Source organism: Bubalus kerabau, chromosome 12, assembly GCF_029407905.1.
Source record: "Bubalus kerabau isolate K-KA32 ecotype Philippines breed swamp buffalo chromosome 12, PCC_UOA_SB_1v2, whole genome shotgun sequence".
In the NCBI taxonomy this organism is placed as follows: Eukaryota; Metazoa; Chordata; class Mammalia; order Artiodactyla; family Bovidae; genus Bubalus; species Bubalus kerabau.
In genome coordinates, this window is record NC_073635.1 from 41,246,693 (window position 1) to 41,259,893 (window position 13,201).

Consider the following 13,201-nt stretch of genomic DNA (forward strand, 5'->3'; position numbering starts at 1 on the left):
ATTAGAAATCACAGAAAGATTAGAGTACCAGGCTCAGAACATAAGTCAAAGGTCAGGGGCCAGTTGGCTGTGGGAACCAGAGCTGGGGCCCGTACCCTACGATGACTCTGAGCCCACATCACTGATACATCTGTTATCACTGTCTCTATTCCTGTCCCAGGCAATGTTCTCATCACCACAGCCAGGCATCTGGGGCAGGAAAACAAATTGCAATAGCTCTGTCCTCTAGCAGTCTCTTGTTAAAGATTCAATGCCTCAGGCAAGAAATTATGAGTCTCTAAACCTTAGTATTGCCAGGAGAAATATCAATAGCCTCAGATATGCAGATGACACCACCCTTATGGCAGAAAGAAAATTAAAAAGACTCTTGATGACAGTGAAAGAGGAGAGTGAAAAAGTTGGCTTAAAGCTCAACATTCAGAAAACTAAAATCATGGCATCTGGTCCCATCATTTCATGGGAAATAGATGGGGAAACAGTGGAAACATTGTCAGACTTTATTTTTTTGGGCTCCAAAATCACTACAGATGGTGATTGCAGCCATGAAATCAAAAGATGCTTACTCCTTGGAAGGAAAGTTATGTCCAACCTAGATAACATATTCAAAAGCAGAGACATTACTTTGCCAACAAAGGTCTGTCTAGTCAAAGCTATGGTTTCTCCAGTGGTCATGTATGGATGTGAGAGTTGAACTGTGAAGAAAGCTGAACACCGAAGAATTGACGCTTTTGAACTGTGGTGTTGGAGAAGACTCTTGAGAGTCCCTTGGAGTGCAAGGAGATCCAACCAGTCCATTCTAAAGGAGATCAATCCTGGGTATTCATTGGAAGGACTGATACTAAAGCTGAAACTCCAGTACTTTGTCTACCTCATGAGAAGAGTTGAATCATTGGAAAAGACTCTGATGCTGGGAGGGATTGGAGCAGGAGGAGAAGGGGACAACAGAGGATGAGATGGCTGGATGGCATGACGGATTCAATGGACATGAGTCTGAGTGAACTCCGGGAGTTGGTAATGGACAGGGAGGCCTGGCGTGCTGTGATTCATGGGGTCGCAAAGAGTCGGACACGACTGAGTGATTGAACTGAACTGAAACCTTGGTGACTTGCTTACTCCTAACCATTGAAGGCTATTGAGAATGGTATCTTGTTCCTTCAGAATATGCCTCTTTTAAGAAGCACAAACCCTTCAGATAGGATTAAGATAACTGTCCTTGGAAATAAAGTTATGTCCCACCTAGATAGCATATTTTATAGAACAGTCTTATGGACTCTGTGAGAGAGGGAGAGGGTGGGAAGATTTGGGAGAATGGCATTGAAACATGTAAAATATCATGTATGAAACGAGTTGCCAGTCCAGGTTCGATGCACGATACTGGATGCTTGGGGCTGGTGCACTGGGACGACCCAGAGGGATGGAATGGGGAGGGAGGAGGGAGGAGGGTTCAGGATGGGGAACACATGTATACCTGTGGTGGATTCATTTTGATATTTGGCAAAACTAATACAGTTATGTAAAGTTTAAAAATAAAATAAAAAAAAAAAGCAGAGACATTACTTTGCCAACAAAGGTGCTTCTAATCAATGCTGTGTTTTTTCCAGTAGTCATGTATGGATGTGAGAGTTGGGCTATAAAGAAAGCTGAGTGCCGAAGAATTGATACTTTTGAACTTTGGTGCTGGAGAAGACTCTTGAGAGTCCCTTGGACTGCAAGGATATCCAACCAGTCCATCCTAAAGGAAATCAGTCCTGAATATTCATTGGAAGAACTGATGCAGAAGCTGAAACTCCAATACTTTGGCCATCTGATGCAAAGAACTGACCACTTGGAAGAGACCCTGATGCTGGGAAAGATTGAATGCATGAGGAGAAGGGGACGACAGAGGCTGAGCTGGTTGGATGGCATCACCGACTCTATGGACATGAGTTTGAGTAAGCTCCAGGAGTTGGTGGTGGATAGGAAAGGCTGGCATGCTGCAGCCCATGGGGTTGCAAAGAGTAAGACATGACTGAGCAACTGAACTGAACTGAACTGAAACATACAGACTTCAAGCAAAGTAATCTTTTCAACCTTTGTCTACTCATTTATTAATCACTTAATAATATGCTTATTTATAATTTCTAAAAACTCATTTCATCACTTTTTAACACACAATTCTGTGACTTATATAGGGCAGATGTTACTTTCTACTTGTTATAGACAAAAATAATAACATCCAAAAATGTCAACTTACTTGCATGATTGAAACATCTCTGATGGAGGTCAAGTGTTATTTCCAATACATTTAAATCATAGACAGAGTTCTATATTTTCCTTCTCTCCTCCATTTAGTTAATATTTTTCAACAAAATGTTATAATTATCCTAACTGATAAAGTTTTTGTATTTCAAGTTTTTATTTTCTAACTAACAAATTATAATGAATGGAAAATGACAATATGATTTGGGGACCTATGTTCACTCATTGTGAATTATTTCCCCAAATACATATTGTGATCAGCATATAAAAGTGGCAAATGAAAAATCATATATTATTTGAGACCTGATTAATTGATTTCCAACAGTTTATATTCATATTTTTGACTCATTTTATAACGTATGAATTTGAGTGAAATGCTAAATTAATTTTAGTCTTTCTGAAATACTCTTTGGGGATGATTTAAATAATGCAAATATAAAGATTTAAACTGATTGAAAATTGTTTTCAATTTTTTAAGCTTGGATTTATAATTTTCCGCCTTACAATCAATGACCCAAGCCCATGACTTATGTTGTTAATGTAGGATAAAAGTTATAATAAAAGATATAATAAAAGAACTGCTTGAGAACTTCGTAAAAGCAATGTGCCACTTACAATAAATATTTACATTTGCAGAATTGATTATATTCTAAGTTCTGGATAGTGATCAGAGGGAAAACATTTTGTCTGCTTCAGCTATATGGGCATTTCTCTAGTGTTTAATTCCTAATATTTTCAGATGTGAACTACTTGGAATTCTTTTGCAGTCAAATATTTTCATATCTGTGTACTGGAACAAAATAGTCACCAGTGTCAGCCAGGACATCTTTCCAGGGCAAAGACTTTACAGGGTATCTAACCTGTCATGTAGAACATGTGCTAAAGTAGAGAAAACTGGTAAATAAGAAATATGCAATGTTCAAATACAGTTGAAGTGTTTCACATTCAAAATGATTTTTATTATCCAGATTTTTGGGAAAAACATCAGTTTTTTTGTAATTATTGAATTGCTTTACCTTGGTCACTTTCAAGGACACCTAAAGGTTAACATGATTTTATGGTTACAACCTTCATATCTTGCAAAAATATTATGCTGCGTGTGTCAGCAGAAGTCTTAAATTTATTTTGAAATGCTATATTACCTTCCACACTGCTAGGATTATAAATGATGGCTAATTAACTTGGTATGTTCATTAGGTGAAAATGAGCTTTTCTTTCAATATTGACCAAAGTGCTTAAAATATTAAATTCATATGATGTATTAAGAATCTTGTCAGGCAGACATTAAGCCTCCATATTATTCAAGAATGAAGTAAGTATATGACAGGTTGATCATATTTTATATACCTCATTGTTTTCAAAATCAATTGAAAATCAAGTAGAATACATTTTATTAAATTCTTGTCCTACATTGTTCTCCCATCACAAAGGGGGTAAAAATAATTTTAATAGTATAAGTAAAATAAGAAAATGGCTGTATAATACAATTATTATGTTAAGGACATCAGAAAAAGTATAACCATGAAATTTTTCAAAGTAATACATTAAATAATGCTTCTTTTGGTTAGGTTTCAAACAATATCACCTCCAAATTCCTCATGGTCCTTTGCATCAAGTATATAATTTTCCATCCTTCTGGATAAGAAAAACTACTGTACAACTGCCATCAAGGACACAGTAGACAGAGTCAGGGAAACTTTTCTCTGATATGAAGTGACTCTAATGCATTATCTTTCTACTGCTGAAAGAGATGAAACAGGCTGGCAAATATCACCCAGATTAGTCAAAGTGCATTGGAAAGAATAAAAGGCAGGGTCCCTAGTTCTATTTTTAATAGTAGGTTCTATTTCTGCACATGCCATAAATTAGCTGGGAAGAAACAAAATTTTGAATTGCAAGGAGGTTTTCACCAAACATAAGATACCATCCTATTTTTCTCAGGGTACCCAAACATTCTCACCAATGCCCTCTGCTTGAACATGTCGATTAATAAAGAAAATTGCTACCTCAAAAACAATCTATTCAGTTTACTTCTTATTAAGTTCCTAATGAGTGTCATTCCCTCATTTTTTGAAGCAAAATGAAGCAATACAATGTATGCCCCCCAAAATCATTCCATCTCATACAGAGTCTTCTATTTTTCAGATAAGTACAGTTTCACTTTGACAAATTATATGTTTGATATGCTTTCTAAACCTCTTGATGAAAGTGAAAGAGGAGAATGAAAAAGTTGGCTTATAACTCAACATTCAGAAAACGAAGATCATGGCATCTGGTCCCATCATTCCATGGCAAATAGGTGGGGAAATAATGGAAACAGTGAGAGACTTTATTTTGGGGGGCTCCAAAATCACTGCAGATGGTGACTGCAGCCATGAAATTAAAAGACACTTGCATCTTGAAAGAAAAGTTATGATCAATCTAGATAGCATATTGAAAAACAGAGACATTACTTTGCCAACGAAAGTCCATCTAGTCAAAGCTATGGTTTTTCCAGTATTTATGTATGGATGTGAGAGTTGGACTATAAAGAAAGTTGAGCACCAAAGAATTGATTCTTTTGAACTGTGGTGTTGGAGAAGACTCTTGAGAGTCCCTTTGACTGCAAGGATATCCAACCAGTCCATCCTAAAGGAAATCAGTCCTGAATATTCATTGGAAGGAATGATGCTGAAGCTGAAGCTGAAGCTCCAAGACTTTGGCCACCTGATGCAAAGAAGATGGTTAGATGGCATCACTGACTCAATGGACATGAGTTCGAGTAAGCTCTGGGAGTTGGTGATGGACAGGGAAGCTTGGCAGTGCTGAAGTCCATGGGCTCGCAAAGAGCCAAACACAACTGAGTGACTGAACTGAACTGAATGAAATAGTCTATAAAATCTAGAAAGGATTTGGCAAATTACCAGCATGCTGGTTAATGTTAAACTGAATTAAATTGATTACTTTCTCAGGATATAATTGTTTACCAATGTTCTCTGTATCACATGTGTTCCCTGGAATTGAACACTAAATATGTAAGACACGGCGGAATATTTCTCCTCTTGGTCAAAACAAACAAACAAACAAAAAATATTTCTTTTCATTAATTAGTAATTACATTAGAATTAGCGTCTTCAGATGATATCGTGTTTATATTGAGATAGTTATTTCCATTGATATTTTCATTAGGATGTGTGTGTGTCCTCAATTCTGTACTTTTCCTTCTTAATCTGTTCTAATCATGCATGAAGTCTGCAATATTCAGTATTCATTTTATCTTACTTATTTATACCCATCATTTAAGTATGTCAGAATATACTTAAATTCAAAATTTTCAACCTGTATATATACTCTCTACTTTGACTTTGTGCAAAACAAAGTATTGAATAGAGAATAAATATAAGATTACCTGGTGGTTTTAAATGAAATAGTCTAATATAGATCTGTGAACTCAGAAATTCTTGCTGTCATTCATATTGGGAAATCTCAATTACTGATTCAGGTAAGTTAAAAGAAAATTCTGTCTCAGCTTCTTTTGCTGTAATATCAATACAAGGGAGCAGTATAGACTCTTCCATCACATTCACATTCTAAGTATCTAACTGCCGCACACCCAGAAACATTCATACTGTTCCACTGCACTAGTGTCCCAACTTGCTGTCTGATGGCAACCACTTCTGAAATGACACACGCATGTTACTGTCCACTCTTAGTATCTGCAATTTGGACCTTCCCTTGCACAGCTTCTAGGTGACTGTACAGTCTCCTCATCCTGGCTGTCTAGCCCAGACTGCACTATATCCCATCAAACCTCAGTCTTGATTAAAAAAACAATATCATCATGTTAAAGGAAACATTCAAGGGTATTTGTTAGGAAAGACGTCTATACTCAGGAGAATCTTTGAATGGGAAATTCATTTTAAGCTATTTAGGGCTCCAGTTCATTTAAGGCTGGATTAGAGCTATTTAGGTTTTAAGGTTTTGATGAATTGATTTGGGTAGTGCAGTACAGAATACCCAATTTCTAGGGAGCCATATGTAGGAAGAGACACAATTCTGCCTTTATTCATTCTTCAGTGTTTTTCATGGCCTTGGAAATTTTGTGTTGGTTTTATATGATTATTATGGCAAACATCTGGAATACCAGATGTGAACAGCCACATTAAGGGGCATTTAATCTACACATTTAAGAATGAGTCAAGTTAATCAGAAAACTCATTTAATTTCTGAAAATGAGTTAGATAAGCCAAATCAATAGTAAATGTCTATATAATCTGGAAGACAAAAGATTTTAAAAGAAACCATATGGTCCTTAAGACAAGAAACTAAATGTGTATGTGTGTCCACACAGAAATATAAAGCATTTTGCAAGTTATATATGTTCCTGAGAAGGGAAGACTAAAGTGGAGCAATAATATTTTCTTATTCTATTTGAACTATGATAATTGCATTTAGGTGCATGGATGAAGCATTCAGATTTTAGTAAGTACACTTGAAGAAGTATACTATGCTTCATATGCTGAAATATACTGTATTTTAAGTTTCAGATAGATTTTACCTTCATCACTTATATTCTGATTACTGAAAATTACATTATTAAAAAAGTGTGTGTATATATGTATATTTATATATAGAAAAATATAGGTAATATAATAGAAACTCTGTATATTATGTAAACTTTTGCTGTTCCTGAATAAATTCCGCTAAGAGAGATTTAATTGAGAAAAGGGGCATTTAGTGCTTAAACCATCAATTGACTCTGACCTCTAAGACTATTAAGCAACCCTGTTGGTAGAAGATGCCATCATGAACTATCTGGAAATAGCTGAACTGACATATGAGGAAACTTGTTGGTAGTCAAGATTCAGAGCTTTAGAATTCCATAATTCAACTCTGCTCATTATGAAAACAAAGATGTTTTGTCCATCACTCAAAGCTTATCTCATTTTTCTTGCAATACTTTATAAGAATTTATCCTCTTACCTTAGTATGAAGATGAATCAACTTGGGAGTTAGCCAAAGTACAGATTTTTGTGTCCTAAAGATCTAAGAAATCAAAATTTCTGGTTCTTGAAATCCAGAAATCTATATTTATAATAAACACTTCAAATTGTTTTTGATGTTACTTACTGTACTGTGTACATTTTAATGTAAATATACAAATATATAGGAGTATAAATGCAAAAAAAATCCTTTGTGTAATTCATATATTTTATTAATCTCATATCTTTATTACTTTGGTGTGGATGCTTCACTTCATTCTATTTTTCAATAGATGTCAATTGAAAGCATGGCTCAGATGGTAACAGTATGTTCCAGCCCTGTACTAAGTCTGGTCATACTGCATGAAGAAGACCTTTCCCTAAAGGGACTTTGAATCTACTAAAAGAGATATATAATTTAACAAACACTAATATTGAAGTTTTGCACATGAAGAAATAAACAGCATAGTGGTAGCGGAGTGAATGTAATTTTGAGGTTTTGGAGAAAAACAAAAAGGAGGATATGTATTCCTCCTCTAGAGAGGATCAGAAAGATATTTTGTAGAAGTAATGCTTGAGCTAAAGTTTGAAAGAGAAACGAGAGGAACAAATGTTTGGATGTTCTATTCAGAGGGAACAGCATGAACAAATGCAGAGAGGAATAATGTACCTCAGAAGTAGAGAGTGTGATTGGGAAATAATTGGAAAGGAAAGTTTGTACCTAATCAATGAAGTGCTTTAAATCATGTTGAAATATGTGGATATTAGCTTGCAGGCAATAGAACCATTGCAGGATTTTAAGAAGACAAATATGATCAGACTCCTGTTTTGGAAAAAAATCAATTAAGTGACAGTATGATGAAATTGGAAGCAAAGGCCGTTTAATACTTCAGGAGACAAAAAGTGGGGGCTTGAATGTTTGTAGTAATCCTGGGAGTGAAGAAGAGGAATTCTTTTCACGGTTTTACAATTTCTATATTACAATGAACTTAGTTGACATATAAAAGCAGCCCCGATTCAATTTGAACAAATATAGGCCTTCAGAATGAAAGTAAGTGATAATGGATAAAAGATAATAGGTAATGTAAGAACTAGCAAGTATCTGAATGGTAACTTGATAGAAATACAATGATTAAATTGACTACAATAGAGAGTCATAGAAACTTAAAGATACAGTAAACCTTAGAACCATCTTGTCTAAGCCAAGCAAGAGTTAGTTGTTAGTACTGGCAGGATGAGTGACTAGGGAGCTTAGTGTATTCACTGAGAAACTTTGAAATTGATTCCATCGTATTGCAGGACTACAAGGAGCCATGTTTACATTTTAAAAATAATTTTCAGTGATTAAAAGAGTGAAACGTTTGCACTGGTAATTGTGTTTGCCTTACAGAGGAATATAAAAATAAATCCAATATCTTAAAATTTTATTTCCTGTATTTGTTTCATCATCATGTTATGGGAAGACAGTTTCACACTTATAGTCATTTTTAAAGAATTCTTGCAGGGATTAAAAAATATGTGGCTAAGCTTAACTAACTATAAGAACTTTCATGTTTTTATGCAACAATAATTTATTTTGGGAATTTCTGCTTAAGATTATTTTAATTATTAGCAAACCTTGTCTTATATGTTTCTATCTATGCATCTATCCATCTATCATTTATCTATTCACATATATAAACATATGATTTTCGGCATAAGATGGCAGAGAAAGGCGTGTGTTCGTCTTCTGCAAGATCTCCAAAACTACGACTCACTGATGAACAACCTTCGACTAGAAAATGTATCCCACCAAAAAAAGATATCCCATATACAAGGGCAAAGGAGAAGCCCCAGCAAGACGGTAGGAGGGGTAAAATCACGTTTAGAATCAAACCCCTTACCTACCAGAGATGCTCAGAGGGTTCAAACAAAACTTGTGCACACCAGAACCCAGGAGAAAGGAGCAGAGACCCCACAAGTGACTGACCCAGACTTGCCCATGAGTGCCCAGGAGTCTCTGGCAGAGGCGTGGATCGATAGTGGCCTGCTGTAGGGTTGGAGGCACTGAGTACAGCAGTGGGTGCATGGGATTTTTGAAGGAGGTTGAAATTATCTTCATTACCTCCATCATAGTTTGGCCTCAGGTCAAACAAGAGGGAGGGAATACAGCCAGAGCCATCAACAGAAAATTGGATTAAAATTTTACTGAGCATGTCCCCACCCATCAGAGCAAGACCAAGTTTCCTCCTCAGTGGGTCTTTCCCATCAGGAAGCTTCCAAAGCCTCTTATCCATATCCATCAGGGGCAGAAAGAATGAAAATCACAATCACAGAAAACTAACCAAACTGATCAAATGGACCACAACGTTCTTTAACTCAATGAAATTATGAGCCATGCTATGTAGGGCCACCAAGATGGACAAGTTGTGGTGGAGAGTTCTGACAAAATGTGATCCACTGGAGAAGGGAATGGCAAGCCACTTCAGTATTCTTGCCTTGAGAACCCCATGAACAGCATGAAAAGGCAAAAAGATAGGACCCGGAAAGATGAACTCCCCAGGTTGGTAGGTGCCCAATCAGTGGAGAAATAACTCCAGAAAGAAGGAAGAGATGGAGCCAAAGAAAAGCAACACCCAGTTGTGGGTGTGACCAGTGATGGAAGTAAAATCTAATGCTGTAAAGAGCAATGTTGCAGAGAAACCTGGAATGTTAGGTCCATGAATCAAGGGAAATTGGAAGTGGCCAAAACAGGAGATGGCAAGAGTGAATATTGACATTTTAAGAATCAATGAACTAAAATGGACAAGAATGGGTGAATTTAACTCAGATGACCATTATATCTACTATTGTGGGCAAGAATCCCTTAGAAGAAATAGAGTAGACATTATAGTAACAAAGGAGTCTGAAATGTGGTACTTGAATGCCATCTCAAAAATGACAGAATGATCTCTGTTCATTTCCAAGCAAACCATTCAATATCACAGTAATCCAAGTTTGTGTCCTGACTGGTAATGCTGAAGAAGCTGAAGTTGAACGGTTCTATGAAGACCTACAAAACCTTCTAGAACTAACACCCAAAAAAGATGGACTGGAATGCAAAAGTAGGAAGTCAAGAGATACCTGTAGTAACAGGAAAATTTGGCCTTGGAGTACAAAATAAAACATTCATAGGCTAACAGAGTTTTTCCAAGAGAGCATATTGGTCACAACAAATACCCTCTTCCAACAGCACAAGAGAAGACTGTACACAAGGACATCACCAGGTGGTCAATACCAAAATCCGATTAATTATATTCTTTGCAGCCAAAGGTCTTCAGGGATCAATGCAAAGAAATAGAGGAAAACAACAGAATGGGAAAGACTAGAGATCTCTTCAAGAAAATTAGGGATACCCAGGGAATATTTCATGCAAAGATGGGCTCGATAAAGGACAGAAATGGTATGGACCTAACAGAAGCAGAAGATGTTAAGAAGAGATGGCAAGAACACACAGAAGAACTGTACAAAAAAGATCTTCATGACCCAGATAATCACGATGGTGTGATCACTGACCTAGAGCCAGACATCCTGGAATGCGAAGTCAAGTGGGCCTTAGGAAGCATCACTACCAACAAAGCTAGTGGAGGTGATGGAATTCCAGTTGAGCTTTTTCAAATCCTAAAAGATGATGCCATGGAAGTGTTGCACTAAACATGCCAGCAAATTTGAGAAACTCAGCAGTCGCCACAGGACTGGAAGAGTTCAGTTTTCACTCCAATCTCAAAGAAAGGCAATATCAAAAAATGTTCAAACTACCACACAATTGCACTCATCTCACTCGTTAGCAAAGTAATGCTAAAAATTCTCCAAACCAGCCTTCAGCAGTATGTGAACCATGAACTTCCAGGTGCTCAAGCTGGATTTAAAAAGGCAGAGGAACCAGAGATCAAATTGCCAACATCCGTTGGATCACTGAAAAAGCAAGGGAGTTCAAGAAAAACATTTACTTCTGCTTTATTGACACACCAAAGCCTTTGATTCTGTAGATCATAACAAACTGTGGAAAATTCTTAAAGAGACTGGAATATCAGAACACCTGACCTACCTCCTGAGAAATCTGTATGCATGTCAAGAAGCGGAAGTTAGAAATGGACATGGAACAACAGACTAGCTCCAAATCGGGAAAGAAGTACATCAAGGCTGTATATTGTCACCATGCTTATTTAACTTATATGCAGACTGCATCATGGGAAATGCCAGGCTGGATGAAACACAAGCTGGAATCAAGATTTCCAGGAGTAATGTCATTAATCTCAGATACACAGCTGACACCACCCTTATGGCAGAAAGCGAAGAAAAACTAGAATCTCTTGATAAAAGTGAAAGAGGAGAGTGAAAAGTTTGACTTAAAACTCAATATTCAAAAAACTAAGATTATGGCATCTGGTCTAATTGCTTCAAGGCAAATAGATGGTGAAATAATGGAAACAGTGACAGACTTTATTTGGGGGGGGGCTCCAAAATCACTGCAAATGGTGACTGCAGTCATGAAATTAAAAGACACTTGCTCATGGAAGAAATGCTATGACCAACCTAGATGGCATATTAAAAAGCATAGACATTACTTTGCCAGCAAAGTTCCGTCTAGTCAATACTATTGCTTTTCCAGTATTTATGTATGGGTGTGAGAGTTAGACTATAAAGAAACTTGAGAGCCGAAGAATTGTGGCTTTTGAACTGTGGTGCTGGAGAAGACTCTTGAGAGTCTCTTAAACTGCAAGGATATCCGACCAGTCCATCCTAAAGGAAATCAGTCCTGAATATTCATTGGAAGGACTGATGCTGAAGTTGAAACCTCAATACTTTGGCCACCTAATGTAAAGAACTGACTCATTTGAAAAGACCCTGATGCTGGGCAAGATTGAAGGTGGGAGGAGAAGGGGACACAGAGGATGAGCTGGTTGGATGGCATCACTGACTTAGCGGACATGAGTTTGAATCAGCTCCGGGAGTTGACGATGAACAGGGAAGCATGGCGTACTGCAGTCATTACAGTTGGAAAGAGTCAGACCCGACTGAGCAACTGTACTGAACTGAAATATATGCACACACATACATATCTGTATATCCATGCATTTTTATGAGTATGCATATGAAACAAGCAGATATTTACTCACATATGTACAAATATTTTGAGTATAAAAAAACATAGTCTATATTTTCTTTGCAGCACAAATGCTGCATAATGTGCTGGAAAAAATTAATTATTTCTTCAATAAAATGGGGAAAGTGTTAGAGAATTTTTTAACATTTGACTCATGTCCTTTGTTTTTATAATTTTGAGAAAAAAGGATAAGACAAATGCAATTTTACTACTTAACAGTTGATAAACCTATACATATATATATATATATATATTATCTGATAGATATAAATGTTATAAATTTTACTATCAGAAAGAATAAAACTTCATTTTGTTTAGTTTCTTTTTATATACTTTTGGCAAATGTATATTACGGCATCTAGCATCTCAACTATAATTTTTGCTTAAAATTTAAGGTGTAATCACAAATACCTGGTATAAAATAGTTTAAAATATAAAGTATACTCTCATAAATATCAACTTGATTTTGCATTTTATTTTAAGATTTGGAGATAAAAGTGTAAAACAGAATAAAAAGTCTATATATATTCATTATTTATTATGAGACTGTCCCCACTCCAGTACTCTTGCCTGGAAAATCCCATGGACGGAGGAGCCAGGTAGGCTGCAGTCCACGGGGTCGCTCAGAGTGGGACAGGACTGATAGACTTCACTTTCACTTTTCACCTTCATGCATTGGAGAAGGAAGTGGCAACCCACTCCAGTATTCTTGCCTGGAGAATCCCAGGGACAGGGGAGCCTGGTGGGCTGCCGTCTATGGGGTCACAGAGTCGGACACGACTGAAGCGACTTAGCAGCAGCAGCAGTCATTTTTGCAGAAATTAAGATTTACATTTTCTCTGTGGTTTAACAGTAAAGTTTTCATTAACAGTGTATT